This window comes from Chiloscyllium punctatum, chromosome 37, assembly GCF_047496795.1.
Source record: "Chiloscyllium punctatum isolate Juve2018m chromosome 37, sChiPun1.3, whole genome shotgun sequence".
In the NCBI taxonomy this organism is placed as follows: Eukaryota; Metazoa; Chordata; class Chondrichthyes; order Orectolobiformes; family Hemiscylliidae; genus Chiloscyllium; species Chiloscyllium punctatum.
In genome coordinates this window covers 9,899,701-9,922,990 of record NC_092775.1, presented here as the reverse complement: position 1 = coordinate 9,922,990, position 23,290 = coordinate 9,899,701, and positions in this window count along the sequence as shown.

Sequence of the window (23,290 nt, the reverse complement as noted above, 5' to 3'; positions counted from 1 at the left end):
CAGGAAGATAGGAAAGACACCCGAGTGGCCAGTGACAAGCAGTGTCCTTTTGAGAGAGCAATACTCCTCTCCTGCTTATATTTTTTTTTTTTTTTTTTTGTATATTTTTTAATTTAACCCCCACACTACCACCTAAGTGCAGTAGTGCTTATTTTTATCCCCTGCACCCATGGTGTGTGTGTGCAGGTGTGAGACACAGTGAAAGACACAAAGTGCACGAATCTTTATTCAATTTCCACCACCAGGAAGATAGGAAAGACACCCGAGTGGCCAGTGACAAGCACTGCCCTTCAAACCACAGGGCAATGCTGTGTGATCAAAACAGTGAAGGGGAGGGTAGGGACTAAATCAAAATAGAGTTGGAGGGAGAAATAATACACACCACTCCCTGCGGCGCCCACCTCTCCCTGAACAACTCCAGGGTGTTGGTGGACACCGCGTGCTCCTTCTCCAAGGACACCCGGGTCTCCTGGTTATATTTTCTTTTTTTTTCTTTTTTCTTTCTTTTTTTTGGGAGGGTAGGGACACATATACTCCTGTGTATTTTTTTTCCTTTAACCCCCACACTACCACCTAACTGTGGTAGTGCTTATTTGGTTCCTGTGTTTATTTATTTATTTTTTTCTTCTTTTTTTTCTTTTCTTAAGTGCGGTAGTGCTTATTTTTATTCCCCAGCACCCATGGTGTGTGTGTGCAGGTGTGAGACACAGTGAAAAGACACAAAGTGCACGAATCTTTATTCAATTTCCACCACCAGGAAGATAGGAAAGACACCCGAGTGGCCAGTGACAAGCACTGTCCTTCAAACCACAGGGCAATGCTGTGTGAGCAAAACAGTGAAGGGGAGGGTAGGGACTAAATCAAAATAGAGTTGGAGGGAGAAATGATGCACTCCACTCCCTGCGGCGCCCACCTCTCCCTGAACGACTCCAGGGTGTCGGTGGACACCGCGTGCTCCTTCTCCAAGGACACCCGGGTCTCCTGGTTATATTTTCTTTTTTTTTCTTTTTTCTTTCTTTTTTTTGGGAGGGTAGGGACACATATACTCCTGTGTATTTTTTTTTCCTTTAACCCCCACACTACCACCTAACTGTGGTAGTGCTTATTTGGTTCCTGTGTTTATATTGGTCAGTTGGGGTTTCCTGATTGGCCCAGGTTAACAACCCCAATCAAGGATCTCATAGTCAATGAGATCCACCTGTTTCCAATCACTACAGAAAGATTCCAAGGTGCTAATGTCCGGTTCATTGGGAATGACAAAGAATTCTACACCCAGCATGATCTGCACTTGTGATTTGGGTCCAACTGAAAAATATTTTTGATTGTGTCGGTCAGTATTTCACTGTCAGTCATTCCTGCAGCTCTAAGAGCCCTCATTTGAAAGTATTCCACTTTGATTTGACTGTGAGATCTACCACAGAGATATTTCATGGAGCAATTCACAACTTTATTACAAATTACAAAATGTGTGTTATCAGTAGAGGGCACTGCCACTCCTCCAACCAAGTTAGCAAGGGGAAGTTGCCACTAAAATGTGAGCATTTCCAAAGTGCCACAATTCTCCTTTTCAGGACGTATGTATGTACATGGACAACAACTCGCATGTACATAGTGCTTTTCCCCATTGTAAATGATCCTGTCCAGATACTTCACAGGAGACCTGTCAAACAAAATTTGATATTGAGCCACATGAGAAGAAAATATAGGAGGAGACGCAGAGCTTGGTCAAAAGGGTAAGTTTTAAAGAGAGTCTTGAAGGAGGAGAGAGAGGATGGAGAAGGAGGGAAACTCCTAGACAAGTGGAAAATGGAAGCGTACAGAAGGTCCAGGCAGCTAAGAACAGAACAGGCCCTTGAGGAATATCAGGAGAGTAGGACCAGTCTTAAACAAGGAATCAAGCGGGCTAAAATAACTTTAGTGAACAGAGTTAAGGAGAATCCCAAGGCCTTTTATTCATATATAAGAAGCAAGAGGGTAACTCGAGAAAGGGTGAGTCCACTAAAGAATAAGGAAGGAAGGTTGTGTGTTGAATCTGAGAAAATGAGTGAAATTCTGAATGATTACTTTGCATCACTGTTCACTGAGGAGAGGGACATGTTGAATGTTGAGATTTGAGATAGACGTTTGTTTACTCTGGATCACGCTGACATAAGGAGGGAAGATATGTATTGGGTAGGCTAAAGGATATTAAGGTGGACAAATCCCCAGGACCGATGGGATCTATCCCAGGTTCCTGAGGGAGCCGAGAGAGGAAATAATTGGGGCCCTGACAGATATCTTTGTAGCATCCTTAATCACAGGTGAAATGCCAGAGGACCGGAGGGTTGCCAATATTGTCCCCCTGTACAAGAAGGGTAGTAAGGATACCCCAGATAACTACAGACCAGTGAGCCTGATGTCAGTGGTGGCAAAGTTGCTGGAGAAGGTACTGAGGGATAAAATCTATTTACATTTGGAAAGAAATGGGCTTATCAGTGATAAGCAACATGGTTTTGTGCGGGGGAGATCGTGCCTTACCAACTTAATAGAGTTATTTGAGGAAGTGACCAAGTTGATAGATGAAGGAAGGGTTGTAGATGCTATATATATAGATTTTAGTAAGGCGTTTGATAAGGTTCCCTATGGTAAACTATTGGAGAAAGTGAGGTCACATGGTATGCAGGGTGTTCTAGCTGGGTGGATAAAGAACAGGTTGACCAACATGAGACAGAGAGTAGTAATTGAAGGGAGTTTCTCAAAATGGAGAAAGGTGACCAGTGGTGTTCCACAGGGATTAGGGCTGGGGCCACTGTTGTTTGTGATATACATACATGATCTGGAAGAGGGCATTGGTCTGATCAGTAAGTTTGCAGATGACACAAAGATTGGTGGAGTAACAGAAAGCATAGGGGACTGTCAAAGAATACAGGAGGATATAGATAGACTGGAGAGTTGGATGGAGAAGTGGCAGATAAAGTTCAATCCAGACAAATGTGAGGTGATGCATTTTGCGATGTCTAATTCTAGAGCGAACAATACTGTAAACAGAAGAGCCTTGGGAAATGCTGATGAATAAAGACATTTGGGAATTCAGGTCCATTGTACCCTGAAGGTGGCTGCACAGGTAGATAGAGTGGTCAAGAAGGTATATGGTATACTTGCCTTCATCGGATGGGGTATCGAGTAAAAGAGCTGGCAAGTCATGTTAAAATTGTACAAGACATTGATTCAGCTGCATTTAGAATACTGTATACAGTTCTGATCGCCACATTACCAAAAGGATGTGGGCGCTTTGGAGAGGGTGCAGAGAAGGTTTACGAGAATGTTGCCTGGTATGGAAGGTGTTAGCTATGTAGAGAGGTTGAGTAGATTAGGATTGGTTTCATTAGAAAAAAGGAGATTGAGGGGGGACCTGATTGAGGTCTACAAAATCATGTAGGGTAAAAACAAGGTGGATAGAGATAAGCTTTTTCCCAAGGTGAGGCATTCAACAATGAGAGTCGCGCGTTCAAAGTGAGAGGTGAAAAGTTTAAGGGGGATACACGCGGAAAGTACTTTACACAGAGGGTGGATGGTGCCTAGAACACATTGCCAGCAGAGGTAGTAGAGGCAGGCACGGTGGATTCATTTAAGGTGTGACTGGAAGATGCATGAGTAGGTGGGGAGCAGAGGTATACAGGTCCTTAGGAATTGGGCGATGGGTTTAGACAGTGAATTTGGATTGGCTCAAGCTTCGAGGGTTGAAGGGCTTGTTCCTGGGCTGTAAATTTCCTTTGTTCTTAGTTCTTTGAATCGGTTGTGTGAAACCAACCTGGTTCACCTTTAGGGAGTGAAATCTGCCATCCTTACCTGGAATGAATGATGCAGAATTAGCGCCTTATAAACAAACCAATATAATCTCCTTGCTTTTGTACTCTTTGTCTATGTTAATAAAGCCTTGGATATTTTATGCTTTACCAATTTCTCACTCAACCTCTCCTGCCATATTTAACATCTAGAAACCACATATACCACAGTCTGTCTGCTCCTACAACCTCTTTAGAGTTGTACCCTTTACTTTATATTATGTCTTCTGTTCTTCCTGTCAAAATGTATCACCTCATAGTTCTCCTCATTAAACTCATCTGCCACCTACCTGCCCACTCTTGTCAACTTGTCAATGTCATGTTGAAGTTCTACACTGTCCTTCTTATAACAGACTAACACTTCTAAATTTCATACCTTTAACAAGATGTGAAGGAATTTTTTTTTATGTAGCAAGCGATTTGGACCTGGAAAGCACAGCATTAGAGCGTAAGAGAGAAAAATTCCACAGTGGGTTTTCAAAAGGAGATTGGATAATCACCTGTAGAGAAAAGATTGGATGAACAGGGGCAAAGGGAATGGGATTTATTCTGTCAGAGAGTAGGCACAGACATTGGGACAAATGGCCTTCTTCTATGCTGTAAGCATTCTTTGATTTCATTCCATTAATGTCATCTGAGTGACTGTATTAGTATGCGCATTCAATGCCCATCTATAATTGCCCTTAAGAAGTTGGTGGTGAGGTGTCTTCATGAATACAAATGATTAGCTTGTCAGGTCACTTCCTCGGGCAGATTAGAGTCAACCACAATGTTGTTGGATCTAAAGTCATATTTAGATATTTCTGACAGCAAGCCATATCAAAATGGACAGTAAGAGCTTCTTTAAATATATAAAACTTAAGCGAGACCAAGTAAATATCGGCCCTTTGGAGAATGAGACCGGGGAAATAATAGTGGGAAACCAGGAAATAGCAGAGGACTTGAATAAGTACTTTGCATCAACTTCACTGTATAAGACACTAACAGATCACAAACTTATTAAAGTAATCAACAGGAGAAAGTGGAACAGGGGAGAAGGAAATAAATATACTAACTATCATTGGAGAAAACGTGCTAATGGATCTAAAGGACATCAGGTCTCCTAAAGCTGATAGGATTGCATCCTAGGATATTAAAGAAAGTTGCTATAGAGGTAATGGATGTAGTGGTAATAATCTTTCAAGAATTCTTAGATGCTGGAAAAGTCCCAAATGTCTGGAAAATTAATAATGTGACACCATTATTCAAAAAGGGCCGGGGCGAAAAGCAGGTAACTATAGGCCAATTAGGTTAACATCTATCATTGAGAAAATGTTAAGAGTCTATTATAAAGAATGTAGTACCAGAACATTTAGAAATACATATTATAATCAGACAGAGTCAGCATGGCTTCATGAAGTGAAAATCATGCCTGAGAAATTTGTTAGAATGCTTTGAGGAAGTAGCAAACTGTATAGATAAAGGAGAAACAAGTATATATATATAATATATATATATATATATATATGGAGTTTGAAAAAGGTGTTCAAAATGGTACTGTGCTTAAGACTACTTAATAAGATTAGAGCCACTGGTAGTATATTAGATAGAGGATTGGCCGAGTAATCAAAGACAAAGAATTAGGATAAGGGGATCATTTTCAGAATGGTAACCTGTAAGTAGCAGCGTGCCACAGGGATTTGTGCTGGAGCCGCAACTATTTACAATATATATTATAACTTGCATGAGGAAAGTGAATGTACCGTTGCCAAGTTTGCAGATGATACAAAAATAGGTGGGAAGGTGAGCGGTGAGGATGACAGAAAGAGTCTTCAGAAGGATATAGACAGATTAAGTGAGTGGGCAAAAACTTGGCAGATAGAGCATAATGTGGGAAACTGTGAGATCATGCACTTTGGCAGGAGGAATAGCAGAAATGAATGCTATTTAAGTGAAAAAAGACTACAGAAAACTGAAGAACAGAGGGATCGGGGAGCCCTTGTGAATAAATCACAAAAAGCTAGCGTACAAATTCAACAGGTAACAGGGAAAGCAAATGGAATGTTGGCCTTTATTTCAAAGGGAATGGAATAGGAGGGTTTCACACAAACTATACAAGGCACTAGTCAGCCCACAGCTGGAATACTGCGAGCAGTTTTTGGCCCCTTATCTAAGGGAGGATATACTTGCATTGGAGGCAGTCATTCTGTCCATTTTGATATGGCTTGCTGTCAGAAATACCCAAATGTGACTGTAGATCCAACAGTCCAGGCTGTAACCGAGTTTGGAGGGACTGTGTTATGAAGGATAAGTTAAGTAGATTCAGCCTGTACAGGTGTTTAGTAGAGCGAGAGGTGACCTTATTGAAACACATAAGATTCTTATGGGACTTGATGTGACAGATACAGAGATATTATTGCTCCTTGTGTGAGAGTTTAGGACCAGAGCACACAATCTCAGAATAAGGGTTTGCATATTAAGATAGAGATGAGGAGGAATTTCTTATCTCAGAGAGTTGTGTACTCCTGGAATTCTTTACCACACATGGCTATAGAGGCTGGGTCATTAGGTATATTCAAAGCTGAGATTGACAGATTTTCAGGGAATCAAGAATTATGGGGAAAAGGCAGGAGAGTGGTGTTGTGGGTTATCAGGTCAGCCATGATCTCTTTGAATGGCAGATCAGGCTTGGTGGGCTGAATGGCCTACTTCTGCTGCTACATCTTATGATCAGAAGATATAACATAGGGTCATTTGCTAAGGAGCAGCAGTGTGCAGACCGCAGAAATTCACAGCACCTTGTAAACCCATGACCACTTCCATCTAGGAGGCTAAGGGCAGCAGACACATGGAAACACAACCACCTGCAAGTTCCAGTCTAAGCCACTCACCATCCTCAGTTGGAAATAATTTGCAATACCTTCATCGTCACTGGTTCAAAAACAGTGGCCGAAAGGCATTGTGGGCCTGCCTACAGCACATGGTTTGAAGTGGTTTAAGAAGGCAGCTCACCACCACCTTCTCAAGGGCAGCTAGGAACAGGCAATAAATGATGGCCCAGTCAGTGAAGCACATGTCCCACAACTGAAAACAAGGATGTATCAAAAAGCAGAAGTAGCTTGTTTGAAACAATGTTCAGCACCATTTGCGACTTCTTAGATACTGAAACAATCTGCATATGCAGCAAGAACAGAACAATATTCAGGTTTGGGCTGAATTGCAATATGTAACTGCCAGGTAATGACTATCTCCAACAAAAGAGAGTCTAACCATCTTCTTGACATTCAAGGACATTAACATCACTGAATCCCCTCCTATCAATATCCTGGGGGTTACCAATGACTAGAAACTGAACTGAACCAGCCACATGAATACAGTTGATGTAACAGAAGATCAGAAATCTGCAGTGAGTAACTCATGCCTGACTCTCCAGAACCCGTCCAACATCTAAAACGCACAGATCAGAAGTATGATGGAATACACTTCACTTGCTTGGAGAGGTGAAGCTCCAACAATACTCAAAATACTCAACTGTATGTTGGAGTAAGCATTCCAACAGATTGGTACCCCATCCATACCTTCAACATTCACTCCCTGCATCTTTAATACATAGTGGCAGCAGTGTAATGCAGAAGATGCACTGCAACAGCACAGCCAGCTCCTTCGAGTGTTCCTACACCTGACGGATTGTAACAGTTCAAGAAAGTGGCTCAAATCTACCAATTCAAGACGAATTGACCCATCCAGGGACACCATGAACAAATAAACACAAGATTTAAGACTGACTATTGTATTGGGTAGTTAAAGTCAATAGAATATCTACATTTCAAGGGAAGTTGATTGACCAATAGTATTGCTGCTAGGCTTTTAATCCAGAGACCCAGCTAATGTTCTGGGTAACTGTGATTCAAATCCTGCTGTGGCAGATGGTGGAATTTGAATCCAGTAAAAATCTGGAATTGAGGGTCTAATGGTGACTAGGAGACTATTGATGATTGTCAAAGAGAAAGCCCATCTGGTTCACTAATGGCCTTTAGGGAAGGAAAGCTGACATCCTTACCTGGTCGGGCCTCCATGTAACTCCAGGTCCGCAGCAATGTGGTTGACTCTTAACTGCCCTTGAGACAATGGGGGACAATGGGCCACAGCCCTTGAATTAATTTTAAAAACTTTAAAAAAGAAACAAGATTAAAAATGAAGGGGAAAGGCATAGATGGAGTTAGATGGAAAGGAGTCGAATAAGGCTAGCATCAGAATTGAATGTTTTGGCCGAATGGCCTGTGTTTTATTTTTCCTGCTATCAGCCACATTTATCCAAATGACACGGGACATGAGTTCATTGTCATAGAGATTAGGACATTCCTACTCATCCTGGCTCTCCACAGAAATAAACTTTATTTTTAAATACTTGCACCTCGTCTGGTGTCCTCCGATGGTCATTTACAGGATCCTCATCCCATGGATTAAACTGCATGAAAATCCAGTATTCCCAAATTCAACAAGGCCTGATGCCTGTTCAGGGCAAATCAATTTCTGACATAGATCCTACAAGTTGTTTCTTAAAGGTCTATTACCAGCTTGTCGGAGGTTGGAATGTGAAGTGAAAGATGGGCCCTGTAAATTTGGTGTGCATATGGAATGAGCTACCAAGTCATTGAGTCATACAGCATGGAAACAGCATACTTCAGTCCAAACAGTTCATGCCAACCATAATCCCAAAGTAAATCTGTCCCAACTGCCTGCACTTGGCCCATATCCTTCCAAACTTGGGGCATGGATAGGATAAATAGACAAAGTCTTTTCCCTGGGGTCAGGGAGTCCAGAACTAAAAGGCATAGGTTTAGGGTGAGAGGGGAAAGATATAAAAGAGATCTAAGGGGCAACTTTTTCATGCAGGGGGTGTTACATGTATGGAATGAGCTGCCAGAGGATGTGGTGGAGGCTGGTACAATTGCAACATTTAATAGGAAGGGTTTGGAGGGATATGGGCTGGGCACTGGCAGGTGGGACTAGATTGGGTTGGGATATCTGGTCGGCATGGACGGGTTGGACCGAAGGGTCTGTTTCCATGCTGTACATCTCTATGACTCTATATTCATGTCATGGAGTCATAGAGCTGTACAACATGGAAGCAGACCCTTTGGTCCAAATCGTCCATGCTGACCCGATATCCTGAGCACTTGGTCTATATCCCTCTAAACTCTTCCTGTTCATATACCCATCCAGATGCCCTTTAAATGTTATAATTGTACCAGCCTCCACCACTTTCTCTGGCAGCTCATTCCATACATGCACCACCCTCTGTGTGAAAAAGTTGCCTTTTAGGTCTCTTGTAAATCTTTCCCCTCTCACTTTAAACCAATGCCCTCTAGTTTTGGACTCCCCTTCCCAGAGGAAAAGACCTTGGCTATTCACCCTATCCATGCCCCTCCTGATTATACAAATGTCTTTTAAATGTTGTAACTGTACCTGTATCCACCACTTCCTCTGGAAGTTCATTTCACACACAAACCACTGTGTAAAATAATTGCCCCTCATGTCTTTTTTTATAACTTTCTCCTCTCACCTTAAAAATATGCCCCTTAATTTTGAACTTCCTTACCCTAGGGAAAAGAAATTTGTTCAGTCACCTTATCTATGCCCCTTATGGTTTTATAATTCTCTGTAAGGTTACCTCCCAACCTCCTTCTCTCCAATGAAAAAAGCCCCAGCCTATCCAACCTCTCCTTATAACTCAAATCCTTCATTCCCAGCACCATCTTGGTAAGTCTTTTCTGAACTCTCTTCAGCTTAATATCCTTCCTATAACAGGGCGACCAGACGAAGTGGTAGAGTGTGTACAATTACATCATTTAAAAGACATTTAGGCAGGTACATGGATTGGGAAGATTTAGAGGGATATCGGCCAAATACAGACAAATCAATCTAATTCAGTTGAGGAAACTTGGTTGGCATGGGTGAGTTGGGCCGAAAGGCGTGTTTCCGTGCTGTATGACTCTGTAATTTTAAATTGGACTTTTTTTGCACCTATTTCCTCCCTGGATAACCCTTGTTTGATTTTACTCCTCTAACCTCTTGGCAATGTAACCATGACTGGAGTGTGAAGTGAAAGATAGCCTCTATAAATTTGGTGTGCATATGGAATAAGGTCCAGAGTCATCGAGTCACACAGCACAGAAACAGACCATTTGGTCCAAATAGATCATGCCAACTGTAATCCCAAACTAAACCCCTCCCACTATAATTCAATGTGACTGGATCACTGGTCCAAGCCGTGTGTGAGAAAGCAATTAGAGTCATACAGTCATAGAGATGTACAGCATGGAAACAGACCCTTCGGTCCAACCCGTCCATGCCGACCAGATATCCCAACCCAATCTAGTCCCACCTACCAGCACCCGGCCCATGTCCCTCCAAACCATTCCTATTCATATACCCATCCAAATGCCTTTTAAATGTTACAATTGTACTAGCCTCCACCACTTCCTCTGGCAGCTCATTCCATACATGTACCACCCTCTGCGTGAAAATATTGCCTCTTAGGTTTCTTTTATATCTTTCCCCTCTCACCCTAAACCTATGCCCTCTATTTCTGGACTCCCCCACCTCAGGGAAAAGACTTTGTTTATTTATCCTATCCATGTCCCTCATGATTTTATGAACCTTTATAAGGTCACCCCTCAGCCTCTGACGCTCCAGGGAAAACAGCCCCAGCCTGTTCAGCCTCTCCCTATAGCTCAAATCCTCCAATCGTGGTAACATCCTTGTAAATCTTTCCTTTCAAGTATCACAACATCTTTCCGATAGGAAGGAGACCAGAATTGCACGCAATATTCCAACAGTGGCCTAACCAATGTCCTGTATAGCCACAACATGACCTCCCCACTCCTGTACTCAATATCCTGACCATACCAAACATCTTCTTCACTGTCCTATCTACCTGTGACTCCACTTTCAAGGAGCTATGAACCTACACTCCAAGGTCTCTGTTCAGCAACACTCCCTAGGACCTTACCATTAAGTGTATAACTCCTGCTAAGATTTGCTTTCCCAAAATGCAACACCTCACATTTATCTGAATTAAACTTCATCTGCCACTTCTTAACCCATTGGCCCATCTGATCAAAATCCCGTTGTAATCTGAGGTAAACCTTCTTCGCTGTCCACTACGCCTCCAATTTTGTTGTCATCTGCAAACTTAAATTGTTTTATTACAATGTATAAAATGCACACTTCAACTCACACTGGGGAAATCAGTTCCACCTTGAGATGCTTGCCAAACCACCAAGAAAAGTGAAAACTTTGCAAAACTTTGGCCACTTGACATAACAGAGGAGGATGAGTTTTACAAGGCAGAGCATAAAATGGAGATAAATGTTGCTGTGGAAAGCTCCATCTGACTGCCAGATTCATTGAGAAAGAGTCACTCACAACAAGGGCGTTCACTGTTCTCCAGTCCTGGCATTTCTCAGGCTGGCAAGCGAGAGGGAATGCCTGGGAGGAAGGGTTGCCAAAGTTGCTCGAACATTCCTAGAAGTTTCATCTTCCCAATGAAAGATTCTTGACTGTCAGTTGGCAGCGAGTGTTTTCACAAGCAGGAAACAAAAGTGCTTTAAGAAAATTTGATGAAAATACACAGCGGGAAAATACACTGGAGGTGGTGCTCAGATATTGATGTGCACTTGCTGCTGCCACTTGTATCTGACATGGATTGTGAAATGCATCATCTTGACACGAGTGGTGACCTCTGCAAGAGCCAGATGTAGCTGAATGTGTCCTATCATAATGTCACAAAGACCAGTCGGCTGATCAGATGGAGGAGGTTGTTTGCAGGCAAAGGGACATCTGGTAAGTGGGAGGCTTTCTAAAGTGCGTTAATGAGGGTTCAGTGTCAGCATGTTCCTGTTAGAGTGAAGGGTAAGTTGGCAGGAGAATGATGAGAATAATTGAGGCACTGGGCAAGGAAAAGAATATGCCAATATATAGGAGCTGGCATCAAGTGAATTCCTTAAGGAGTATAGAGGGTGTCGGATTACTATTAACAGAGGAATCAGGAAGGCTAAAAAGTGACAGGAGATGGCTTAGGCAAATAGGTAAAGGAGTATCCGAAGGGATTCTATAAATACATGAAGGGCAGAAAAGTAACTAGGGAAAGAATAGAGACTCTTAAATATCAACAAATTTGTCTATGAGCAGAGCCACAAGAGATGGGCGAGATCTGGAACGCATATTCCTGTCAATATTTACTGTCAAGAAAGGCATGGATGCCAGGGAACCTGGGTATAAATAGTAGTATCTTGACAAGAGTCCACATTACAGAAGAGAAGGTGCTGGAATTTTTAAAATGCCTTAAAAGGTAGGTAAATCCCCAGGACCTGATGAAGTGTATCCTAGGACTTTGTTGAAGGCAAGGGAGGAAATTACGAAGCCCCTAGTGGAGATCTTTGTATCATTGACATCCACAGGTGAAGTGTCCGAAGATTGGAGGGTGGCTAAAGTGGTGCCACTTTTTAAGAAAGGCTGCAGGGTGAGCCTAATGTCTGTGTTTGAGGGGATTCTGAGAGACAGGATCTATAGGCTTATGGAGAGGCAAGGACTCATTTGGGATGGTCAGCATGGCTTTGTGCATGGGAAATCGTTTCTCATGAATTTAATTGAGTTTTTTGAGGGGGTGATCAATAAAGTAGATGAAGGCAGCGCAGTAGAAGTCGTCTACATGCACTTTAGCAAGGCCTCTGACAAGGTACTGCATGGTGGGTTGTTAAGTAAAGTTAAATCTCAAGGGATCAAAGGAGAGTTGGCCAATTGGATACAAAATTGGCTTGAAGGTAGAAGACTAGAGGGCTGTTTTTCAAACTGGAGGCCTGGGACCAATGGTGAGCCATGGACATTGGTGCTGGGTCCACTGTTATTCGTCATTTATATAAATGACTTGAATGTGAATTTAGGAGGTGTGGTTAGTAAGTTTGTAGGTGACACCAGGATTGGTGGTACAGTGGACAGTGAAGAGAATTATTGGGGAATACAGCGAGATCTTGATCAACTGGGCCAGTGGATTGAGGAATAGCAGATGGAGTTTAATTTAGGTAAATGCAAGGTGTTGCATGTTGGTAGGTCAAACCAGGGCAGAACATACACAATCAATGGGAGGGCCCTGGGGAGTGTTATAGAACAAAGAGATCTAGGGTTATAGATCTATAGTTCCTTAAAAGTGGAGTCACAGGTAGACAGGGCAGTGAAGAAAGCTTTTGGCATGCTTGCTTTCACCGGTCAGAGTATTGAGTATCGGAGTTGGGACGTCTTGCTGCATCTGTAAAAGACATTGGACTGTGTGCAGTTCTGGTCACCCTACTATAATAAGGATGTTATTATACTAGAAAGATTTACTAGTATGCTACCTGGACTGGAAGGTCTGGGTTATAAGGAGAGGCTGGATAGGCTAGAACCTTTTTCCCTGGAGTGTGGTGGATTGAAGGAGACTTATAGAGGTTTATAAAATCACGGGGACAAAGATAAGGTAGATAGCCAACAGCCTCTCCCCATGGTAGAGGAGTCTAAAACCAGAGAACGTAGGTTTAAGGTGAGAGAGAGAGATACAAAAGGGTCAAGAGGAGCAATTTTCTTCGCACAGAGGGAGGTGTGTGTCTGCAATGGACTGTCAGAGGTAGTGGTGGAGGTAGTGATTTCATTTAAGAAACATTTGGACAGGTAGGTGGATCAGATAGGTATGGAGGGATATGGACCCAATGCTGGCAAATGGGACTACTTTAAATTGTGAAAACTGGTCAGCATGGGCAAGTTAGGCTGAAGGGCCTGCTTCCATGTTGTAAACCTCTATGACACCGCCCCCATTTTCCAGGGTTAGTCTAAGTAAGTCCAATTTGCAAGTCACTCTCAACTGAGCTGCAAGATTGACCCTCTAGCTAACATTAACCAAAGGGCCAGGCTCCCAGCATTCAAGGAAAGCAGTTTGGAAATGGGGTTTGCTGTTGTGAAGTGTCCAAAGATGTGCTTTTGAAGGTGCTGTGGTACAAGTTAGCAAGTAGGTGTTGCTGTATCATCTCAGATGGGTCTGAGGAGTTGGTGACCTGTCCATCTAAAACGTGGAGCAGCTGCTGGCGTAGCGATAGCATTGCTGGGCTCGTAACGCCGAACCCGAGGCTAATATTGTAAGGGTGTGGGGTCAAATCCCACTGTGGTACAGTCATTGTGAAACTTGAATGGAATTCAGGAACTGGGAAGAACTAACCTAACAGGGATCATTTTCTAAAAAACAACAATCTGATTCTTTAATACTCTCCACTAAGGAAATTTGTCATCCTCACTTGGTCTCACCTATACCTGACTCATAACTGCCCTCTGGGCAACAAATGCTGAACTTGTCAGTGATGTCCACATTTTATGAATGAATTAAGGAGATAGAGAAGAGGCAAACTCTGCAGATATGCTCTACTAATCTGAAGCCTGATTTATCCCTGTTCCTTCTCAGTGACCAGAGCGCGCCCAATAACCCAGTGTGCATTTTCACTCCCTTTCTTCTCCAGACTGCCCCATTCATGTCTTTTGTTCTTTAACGAGCTGTATGCTCTACTGACAAGTCCAGCATTTATCACCCATTCCCCAGTTGCTGTTGTAGGCAGTTCAGAGTCAATTACACAGATGTGGCCCTAGAGTCACAAGCCAGGCCAGGCAAGGATGACTGATTTTCTTCGTTTTAGTGAACCAACTGGGTTTTTAATGACATTTTGATGGTTGTCATTAATTACTTAGATGAGGTTGCATTTCAGGTTCTTTTAGTCAGTTGCCAGAATTAATTTGATTTGATTTGAATTCCACCAACCAATGTGGTCAGAATTGGAGCCGTATTTGCAGACCATTAACTTGGGGCTCTGAATAACCAGCCCGATGGCATTACCATTATATCACCATCATTCCCACTCCTTGCCCTTCACCTGAGACTCTGTAGCATGTGTGTCCTCACCCTCCAGTGAACTGACACAGCAATTTTTTTTTACCTCTTGAATGGAGTCCTCTTATACCCAGAAGCTGCTGACCCTTCTCTAACCTAGACTCCTGTATAGGCAGTGCAATAACTGAGTGGCTGGCAGAGGGCTTGGGGGGTGGGGGGTGGGGGGATGGTGGGAGCTGCGACTGTCAGGTCAAGTGACAGTCCATCTTTATCAATTTGCCTTGTTACTCTCTCTCCTTCTCTTGCTTGGTCTCTTTCCCGTTAGGCTCCTTGGTCATAGTGGGGAAAGTTAGCATGAGGGAAGTGGGGTGAGGATGCAAAGCAGGAGATTCAATCCCACAGGTCCTGCAGCTTGTTGATCATTCCAGAGAAAAGGACAAGATTGAGCTGGACAGTGAGAGAGAGGGGAATTTGGACAGTAACTTACCAACATTTGAATATTCTTGTGAGGGGAGGACAGATGCCATGGGCTCTATTGCAGTTGACCCCCAGTACATAATAGGTAGAGTTTTACTATTCACTAACAAGTGTGGCATGGTGGCTCAGTGGTTAGTATTACTTCCTCAGAGCACCAGGGATCTGGGTTTGACTCCAGCCTCTGGTAACTATCTGCATGGAGTTTGCATGTTCTCTGCGTGGATCCCTTTTGGGTCCTCTGGTTTCCTCCCACTGTGCAGGATAGGTGGATTGGCCATACTAAATGGCCCTTAGTGTGTCCAGGGATGTGCAGGATTATAGGTGTGGGCTTGATGGGATAAATGGCCTACTTCCCCACTGTATAGATTCAATGATTGTTGTACTTGCTATAATTACACAGGGCTTTTGTGTGACCACATCTGGCGTAAAGTGCAGTTTCTTTCCTCATTGTACAGGCTTGCAATGATTCAGCTAATCGGAGAAGGAGCCTGTCCTAGGAGGAGAGACTGAGCAAATTGCCCCAATATTCTCTGGGATTTATGACGGGTCAATCTGTTTGAGGAATACAAGATTGTTGAGTGACTGGTGGGATAGCCTCAGAGATTATTTCCACTGGTCAGGGAATCGAAAACACAGAGGCACAGTCCAAGGATAAGAGGAATTTAGGATCATTTAGGACTGAGATTCAGGAGAAATTACTCCACTCAAAGTGTTTTGAAATGTTGGGATTGATGGTCGTGTTGCTTCATCTTTGACTAACTTTTAAGGTTGGGATAGACAAACCTTTGGACTTTCAAGGACTAAAGGGACAAAGGGAGGAAGCGGGAAAGTGGACTTGAAGTTGAGATCAGCCATGATTGCGTTCAATGGCAGAAGGTGGTCAATGGGCCACATAATTGGGGTGTCTGGAACCAGGGAGCACATTTTCAAAATCAGGAGCATGCCAGTTACCTTCGAGATTTCTTCAGCAGTTCATGAAATTATCTACCACAGAGGGCTGTGGAGACTCAGAGATTGGATAGAACATGAGATTGATAGGTTTTCTGATTACCAATGGTGTACAAGGTTATGGGAATGGGTGAGTAAAAGGCACTGAAGTGTTTGGTCAGCCCCGATCATATTGAACAGCAGGGCAGGTTTGATGGGCTGAATGGTCAATGCTTGTTCCTTTGTCCCTACTCTAGTTCCTATTTCATGTGTGCTAACTTCTCTAAAATTGGCCAAGGACTCTTTGACCAGTGACTGGAAATTGAAAGTGAGCTTGTAGGGAATTTAACAATTTTAGTCTCTGTGCCAGTGGTCGTTTACTCCCCACACCTCTCCCTCCCCACCCCCCCACCCCCCCACCCCTATCTTCAGCATATAACCCAACATTTTCCCTGCTACAATCAGCTCTGAAGTTGGGTCACTGGACCTGAAATGTTAACTCTGTTTCTCTTTCCCCAGATGTTTCCCAGAACTGCTGAGCTTTTCTAGCAATTTCTGTGGGAAAAAAAATTCTTCCTTAGTTATTTTTTGAACTGTGGAAGAAGATTCGTCTTGCTATAACTTATCTGAATCTAGATTTGATACCAAGGCACACTCTTTGCAATCTCTTAATTTGAAGTCACTTCACTCAATTGTCTGATAATTAAATTTTGCTTTTGCAAAAAGTCACTTTGAATTGTTAGCAGTTATCCGTCTGCAAAAAAAATGGTAACAAATTGTGCTTGCATAAAATATGTTCTGGTTTGTTACATGTGCGTTGATACATTATCTTTAAGTCTGACAGTTCTGGAACGATATTCATGCATTGGTGTGATTTGATATTCTAAATACCCAATTTAACAGGATTGTCCTATCTTTTGGCATTTTTGCTCCGTGCCTTACTCCCCTTCCTTTCTGCCAGTACAGAATGAGTCGATAATGCTCCTCATAGTGAGTCATGGTGGGTAACAAACCGTGGTGAATAATGCAGTTGAGCCCAATATTTTCACTGTCAAAGGCTCATAAATGCAGGAAGGTATATGCACAGACACTCATACATTCACACAGAAAATCTCAACAGAGATATACTCACACTCATTTATACTTAGACACACACACATATATACTCACACACTGAGACACGTACAGACACTCACACATTCACACAGGAGCCCTCACATAAAGGCACACTCATACTCATGTATACTTAGACACACACAGACACATACAGACACTCACACATTCACATCGACTCTCTGACACAGAGGCACAAACATTCACATAGACTTAGACATACATACACACGCACACACATATACTCACACTGAGACACATATAGACTCACAAAGACACAGAACTTTTCAGATGACAATAACAACTTATATTCATAACATTTGCACCACTCAAAGGCCAGACAATGACCATTTCCAAAAAAAGAGAAGCTAACCACCCTTGATATTCAATGGCGTTGCCATCACTGAATCACCTTCTATCAACATTCTGGGGTCACCATTGACCAGAAACTTAATTGAATTCATTGAGTAACAGAGTCCTACAGCACGGAGACAGGCCCTTTGGCTCAAACTGGTCCATGCCGACCAAAATGTCCATCCACAGAATGATAAGAGCAGGTCAGAGGTTAGGAATACTGCGGCGAGTAACTCACCTCCTCTCTCCCCAAAGTCTGTCCACCATCTACAAGGTACAAGTCAAGAGTGTGATGGAATACTCCCCACTTGCCTGGATGGGTGGAACTTCTACAATACTAAAGAAACTTGACACATTCCAGAACAAAGCAGCCCACTTGATTGGCACCACATCCACGCCCTCCACTATTGTCGCTCAGTAGCAGCAATGTGTACTATCTACAGAAATTCACCAAAGATCCCTAGACAACACCTTCCAAATCTTCCATCTAGAAGGACAAGGGTAGCAGATACACAAGGACACCACCATTTGCAGGTTACCCTGCAAGCCACTCAACACGCTGACTTGGAAACATATCATTCCTTCTGTGTTGTTGGGTCAAAATCTTGGAATTCTCTCCCTACAGGAGAGTGGAGGTCAAAATAGAAAGTATGATTGGTCCTACTCACAGTGCATGGAATTCTCTCCCTAGAGGAGAGTGGAGGTCAAAATAGAAAGTATGATTGGTCCTACTCACAGTGCATGGAATTCTCTCCCTAGGAGAATTGCGGATCTACCTACAGCAATAGTTCAAGAAGGCAGCCTCCCACCATCTTCTCAAGGACAACTAGGAATGGGTAATAAATACTGACCAGCCAGTGATGCCCATGTCCCACGGGTGAATAAAACAGAATTATAAAGCAACTTACCTATAATGAAACATTCCAAGGTTTCAACAGGAAAATTGTAAAGCAAACTAAATCACAGAGAATCTCGATAATTTGAGGAGTGACAGTCAGATTTCCACTCCACTCATTTTTAAAATTTCAGTTAGGACTGAGATTCTCACATCTACCTGGACTTGCTTTTCATTCATGAATGGGATGTGGGTGTCCTGCCTAAACCAGCACTTATTGCCCATTGCTAATTTTCCAGAAGGCTGTTGTGAGTCAAATATATTGCTGTGGGCCTGAAGTCACATGGAGACCAGACCAGGTAAGGATGTCTTTGAAGTGAAATATAAACCAGATACCAGGATGATTAAGTTTGATACTCTGAGCAGATTACCAAACCCACACAAAGTTCAAAATATTCTTCTTGATCTATAGTGTGATGCTCCAGACTGCAAAATTGAAGATTGATCTGCTAAACATTACCCAGAGCCAGAGTGAACAATTGCAATCAAAAACTGCCAATGATAAGCAATGATAAGATTTGCAAAAGGTCATTATCCAGGGATAGCCCGGCAGTATTAAACAAGTACCTGAGAAAATCTGTTCAGTTTGGCCATACAATGACAAATGTAATTTATCACAATAAGACATTTTTAATTCAAACCAGTTCTTAAACCAAAAGCATTATGCCATAATATTATGACCATGTTATACCAGGGACATGTGGGTATTGAACACACAATATGTTTATCATGGAAATGACCAGGGATAAATCAGGATATACAATGATTTGTGAATGCATGCGAGATGGGCCAAACATACCACATCCACATGTTCCATCTACTCCATGGAAAGTAGAAATGGTTCTACTCTCAGTGCATAGGCAAGAAGGCAGTCTTGTGATGGATCACTTTTGTAAATTCCTCATTGTTTGACAACTAAGCAACACAACAAACCTGCTTTTTGCTGACAAGATGAGGGTTACTTACAGTTTATTCAGTATCCCAAACTAGATAGCGTCAGACAATGGATCACAAACACTAGCAAACAGTTTCAAGAAATGTACTTAGTCCAGAGTGGCCCCCTACATACTGTCATCCCACATTCATGCTCAAACAGTCAAGCAGAATCTATGATCGATGATCAATGATAAATTAGTGATTATTATGCATTGAGCAACGAAGCAAGATTTTTGCATTTTTAAACAATCCAACGGGAAAAGGATTACCCTGGAGATAGTGAGGACTGCAGATTCCCATGTCCCACGGGTGAATAAAACAGAATTATAAAGCAACTTACCCATAATGAAACATTCCAAGGTTTCAACAGGAAAATTGTAAAGCAAACTATATCACGGAGAATCTCGATAATTTGAGGAGTGACAGTCAGATTTCCACTCCACTCGATAAAGTGTGGAGCTGGAAAAGGCAGCGTAGGCCAAACAACATCAGAGGAGCAGGGGAGTCGACATTTTGGATCGGGATCTGATGAAGAGTCCTGCCGAAATGTCGATTCTCCTGCTCCTCCGATGCTGTTTGACCTGTGGTGCTTTTCGAAAAGGATTATCCTCTCCAGCATAGCTTACTCAGGGAGCCAGTGTCAACAACCATGGCCAGCATCCAATTCATTAACCGTCCGAGACCTTGGATCATAGGATAGAGGAGAATGAAAGACAAATATGACAAGTGTGCAACTGGAGAGCTCCCAAAACTCCACACTGGTAAGAATGCAAGTCTGAAATCCAAATCCAACTACTGATATACGAGAAAAGAGTTCTAAAGTATGCAACCAGTCCAGATCATTATTGATTGCGGGGCTATATCGCAAAGCAACAAATTCACTCAGATCAAGGTACAACACAAAGCATGTGAGTAGGATTGCTTTGACATTGATAAAAATCACACAACTCCAGGTTTTAGTCCAACAGGTTTAATTGGAAGCACTAGCTTTTGGAGCACCGCTCCTTCATCAGGTGATTGTGGAGGACACAGTTGTAAGGCACAGAATTTATAGCAAACATTTAGTGTGATGTAACTGAAATTATACGCTGAAAAAATCTTGATTGTTTGTGGAGTCTTTCATCTGTTGGAATACCATGATAATTTCACTTCTTTCATGCGTAAATCAAAAAACTTTTTTTTATATCAGTTGCATTATCAGGCTAACTGTAACAATTGGTGTTAGCGAGACAATATGTTACACCAATTGTTACAGTTAACCTGAGAATGCAACTTTTAAAAAAAAGTTTTGTGATTTACACATGAAAGAAGTGAAACTCTCATGGTATTCGAACAGGTGAAAGACTCAACAGACAATGTATTTTTCAGCGTATAATTTCAGTTACATCACACTGTAAACTTTTGCTATAATTCTGTGCCTTACAACTGTGTCCTCCACAACCACTCGATGAAGGAGCGTCGCTCCGAAAGCTAGTGTGCTTCCAATTAAACCTGTTGGACTATAACCTGGTGTTGTGTGATTTTTAGCTTTGTGCACCCCAGTCCAACACCGGCATCTCCAAATTTTGACATTGATGATTGTTCTCACTCAGATCAGTACACAATCAGCAGCAAGACAACCAAAATTGTTAAACAAGCGCAATAAAGGGCAACACATATCTCTTCAAACAGTTATGTAATCACTGGATCAGGGTGAATTGTCAAATCTCTAAAGTGTTATTTGAGGTTTGAAATATCAGTTAGTCAATTTCACCTCTGTGAATAATGTTCAAATTGACAAACGTGGCTATGTACTATCTGGGATAAATTTTTATCTGTGCGAGAAAGAGGGGGATCTTGTATTATGTTTCATGATAAGTACGTTAGTACACAGTTATGAGGTATGCTCATGGCATCATCCCTGACTCATAGCACATGACCTTTGGGTATAAAGATCTCACATTACCTCTTCTGTGGGACCATTTGGAGTATTACATCCTCTGAAATGAATGTCCCTCTGTTATAACCTAATGGCTAACATTAGCTCAGGCACTCATGATCACTGAAGAGTATGATGTTGATAGAAATAGCTAGTTGTAATAATGTCAGTCAAATTCTTCAATACCACAATATCAATGCTCAGTTTTTTACGTTAGGGAAGGTGACATATGTTTTGCATTATCAAGTAAAAAACACCCTGCTGAAGACAAACAGTTACTTGAACAGAAGGCAAAGTTTGGTGAGCACTGGGAGAAATAGCAGAGTTTTGGATGGCCTCAAGTCTATAGAGGGTCAAATATGGCAGACCAGCCAGGAATGTGTTGAATCAATTGAGGTTAGAGATAATGAAGGTATGAATGAGGTTTCATTGAGATACATGAAATTGATTGATATTCGGGAAGACAAAATAATTGGTAGTGTTATGTGCATGATGTCAGAGATCAGCGTTGGATCCAATGTGACATGAAGATGTGAACAGACTGGCTTAATTGCAGACTGTTGACTGTAAGTCAGTAGCTGAGGATCAGAGTTTGGAGTGGGACTGAAAACAATGGCTTCAAACTTCTCAATAATTAATTGGTGATCATTTTAGCTGATCCAATGTTGGCTGTAATCTGATTGGCAGTTAATTCAGCAAGAATGGAGGAGTTGGGTAAAGTGCTGGTGAGGTAGGGTTGAGTGTCACGAGAGAATATGTGAAAACTGACACTAATTTCAGATAGTGTCACCAAAGGGCAGTATGTAGATGAGAAATGGGAGAAATGCTTGGGACGGGGATAACACCAGAGGTGAAAGTCACACTTATGGTCATAGTAACACACACACACGTACACACAGACACACACACACGTACACAGAAACACATATGCACACAAACTCTGGTTGACTTTTTCTGCTTTGACGCCTTACATCCAATGTAACCACTGAAAACCTCTTTGAAAATTATTTTCTCTGTGGGGGAAGAACACAAATTCCTACAAATAATTTCTGACAAAGACTCCAACTCAAACTTGAGCTGGTAACCAACGAGATTGTCAATGGGACAAAACATTTGTTTTGTTTATTGCACAGTTTTTTTATTTAATGAAATAGATTGTCTTTATTAACCATGAAAAGTTATAGTTAAGTCCTATCATAGATTTCTGTGTTTTTCGTTTATTCCTGACACAGGAACCTGCTGTACATCTTATATTGCATTTGACAGGGGCAATTTTAACATTGGCTGATGGAGTAGATAGTTTTAATCAACCTGCTCAGAGTTGGTAATGATGTACCTCAGAAGCAGGGACACTCCCACTGCATTACAAGAGCCCTCAGAAATTTGTCTCAATTCAACAGGACACACTACAGCAATAAACCATCTTGACCAATGGTGTAAAAAAGATCAAAGGCCAATTATCCAATTGTTCTATCTGAGGTTGTCAGTGGGAATAAGAATTTAGTGTGGCACATAATGGGTGGGCAATTCAATATATGTTTTGATATCTCACACACTGCCAATGTTAAAATAACCCCACTCCCCCTATGTGTCCAACAGACCAAACACAGACACTCGTTGTAAAATGATGGTAACTATGTGTCTGAAAACTATGACAAAAACAGAAAATGCACAGTAAGCCTGTCAGCTATCCTGAGAAAAGAAAACAGGAATAGCTGGTGTTTCAGATATAAACCCTTCATCTGTTTACAACTTTGGTTTCTCTATCCAAGGGAGGATATACTGCACTTGCCTTAGAGGGTGTGCAATGAAAGGCCAGTGGACTGATTCCTGATCAGGAGGTTGCCCTATGAGAAGGCAATTTAGCAGAAGTGGAGAAGTTGTGAGAGGTGATAGTGAGGTAGAACCGGGTGTTACCAGCATACATATGAAAACTGACTAGGCCTATAATACCAAGA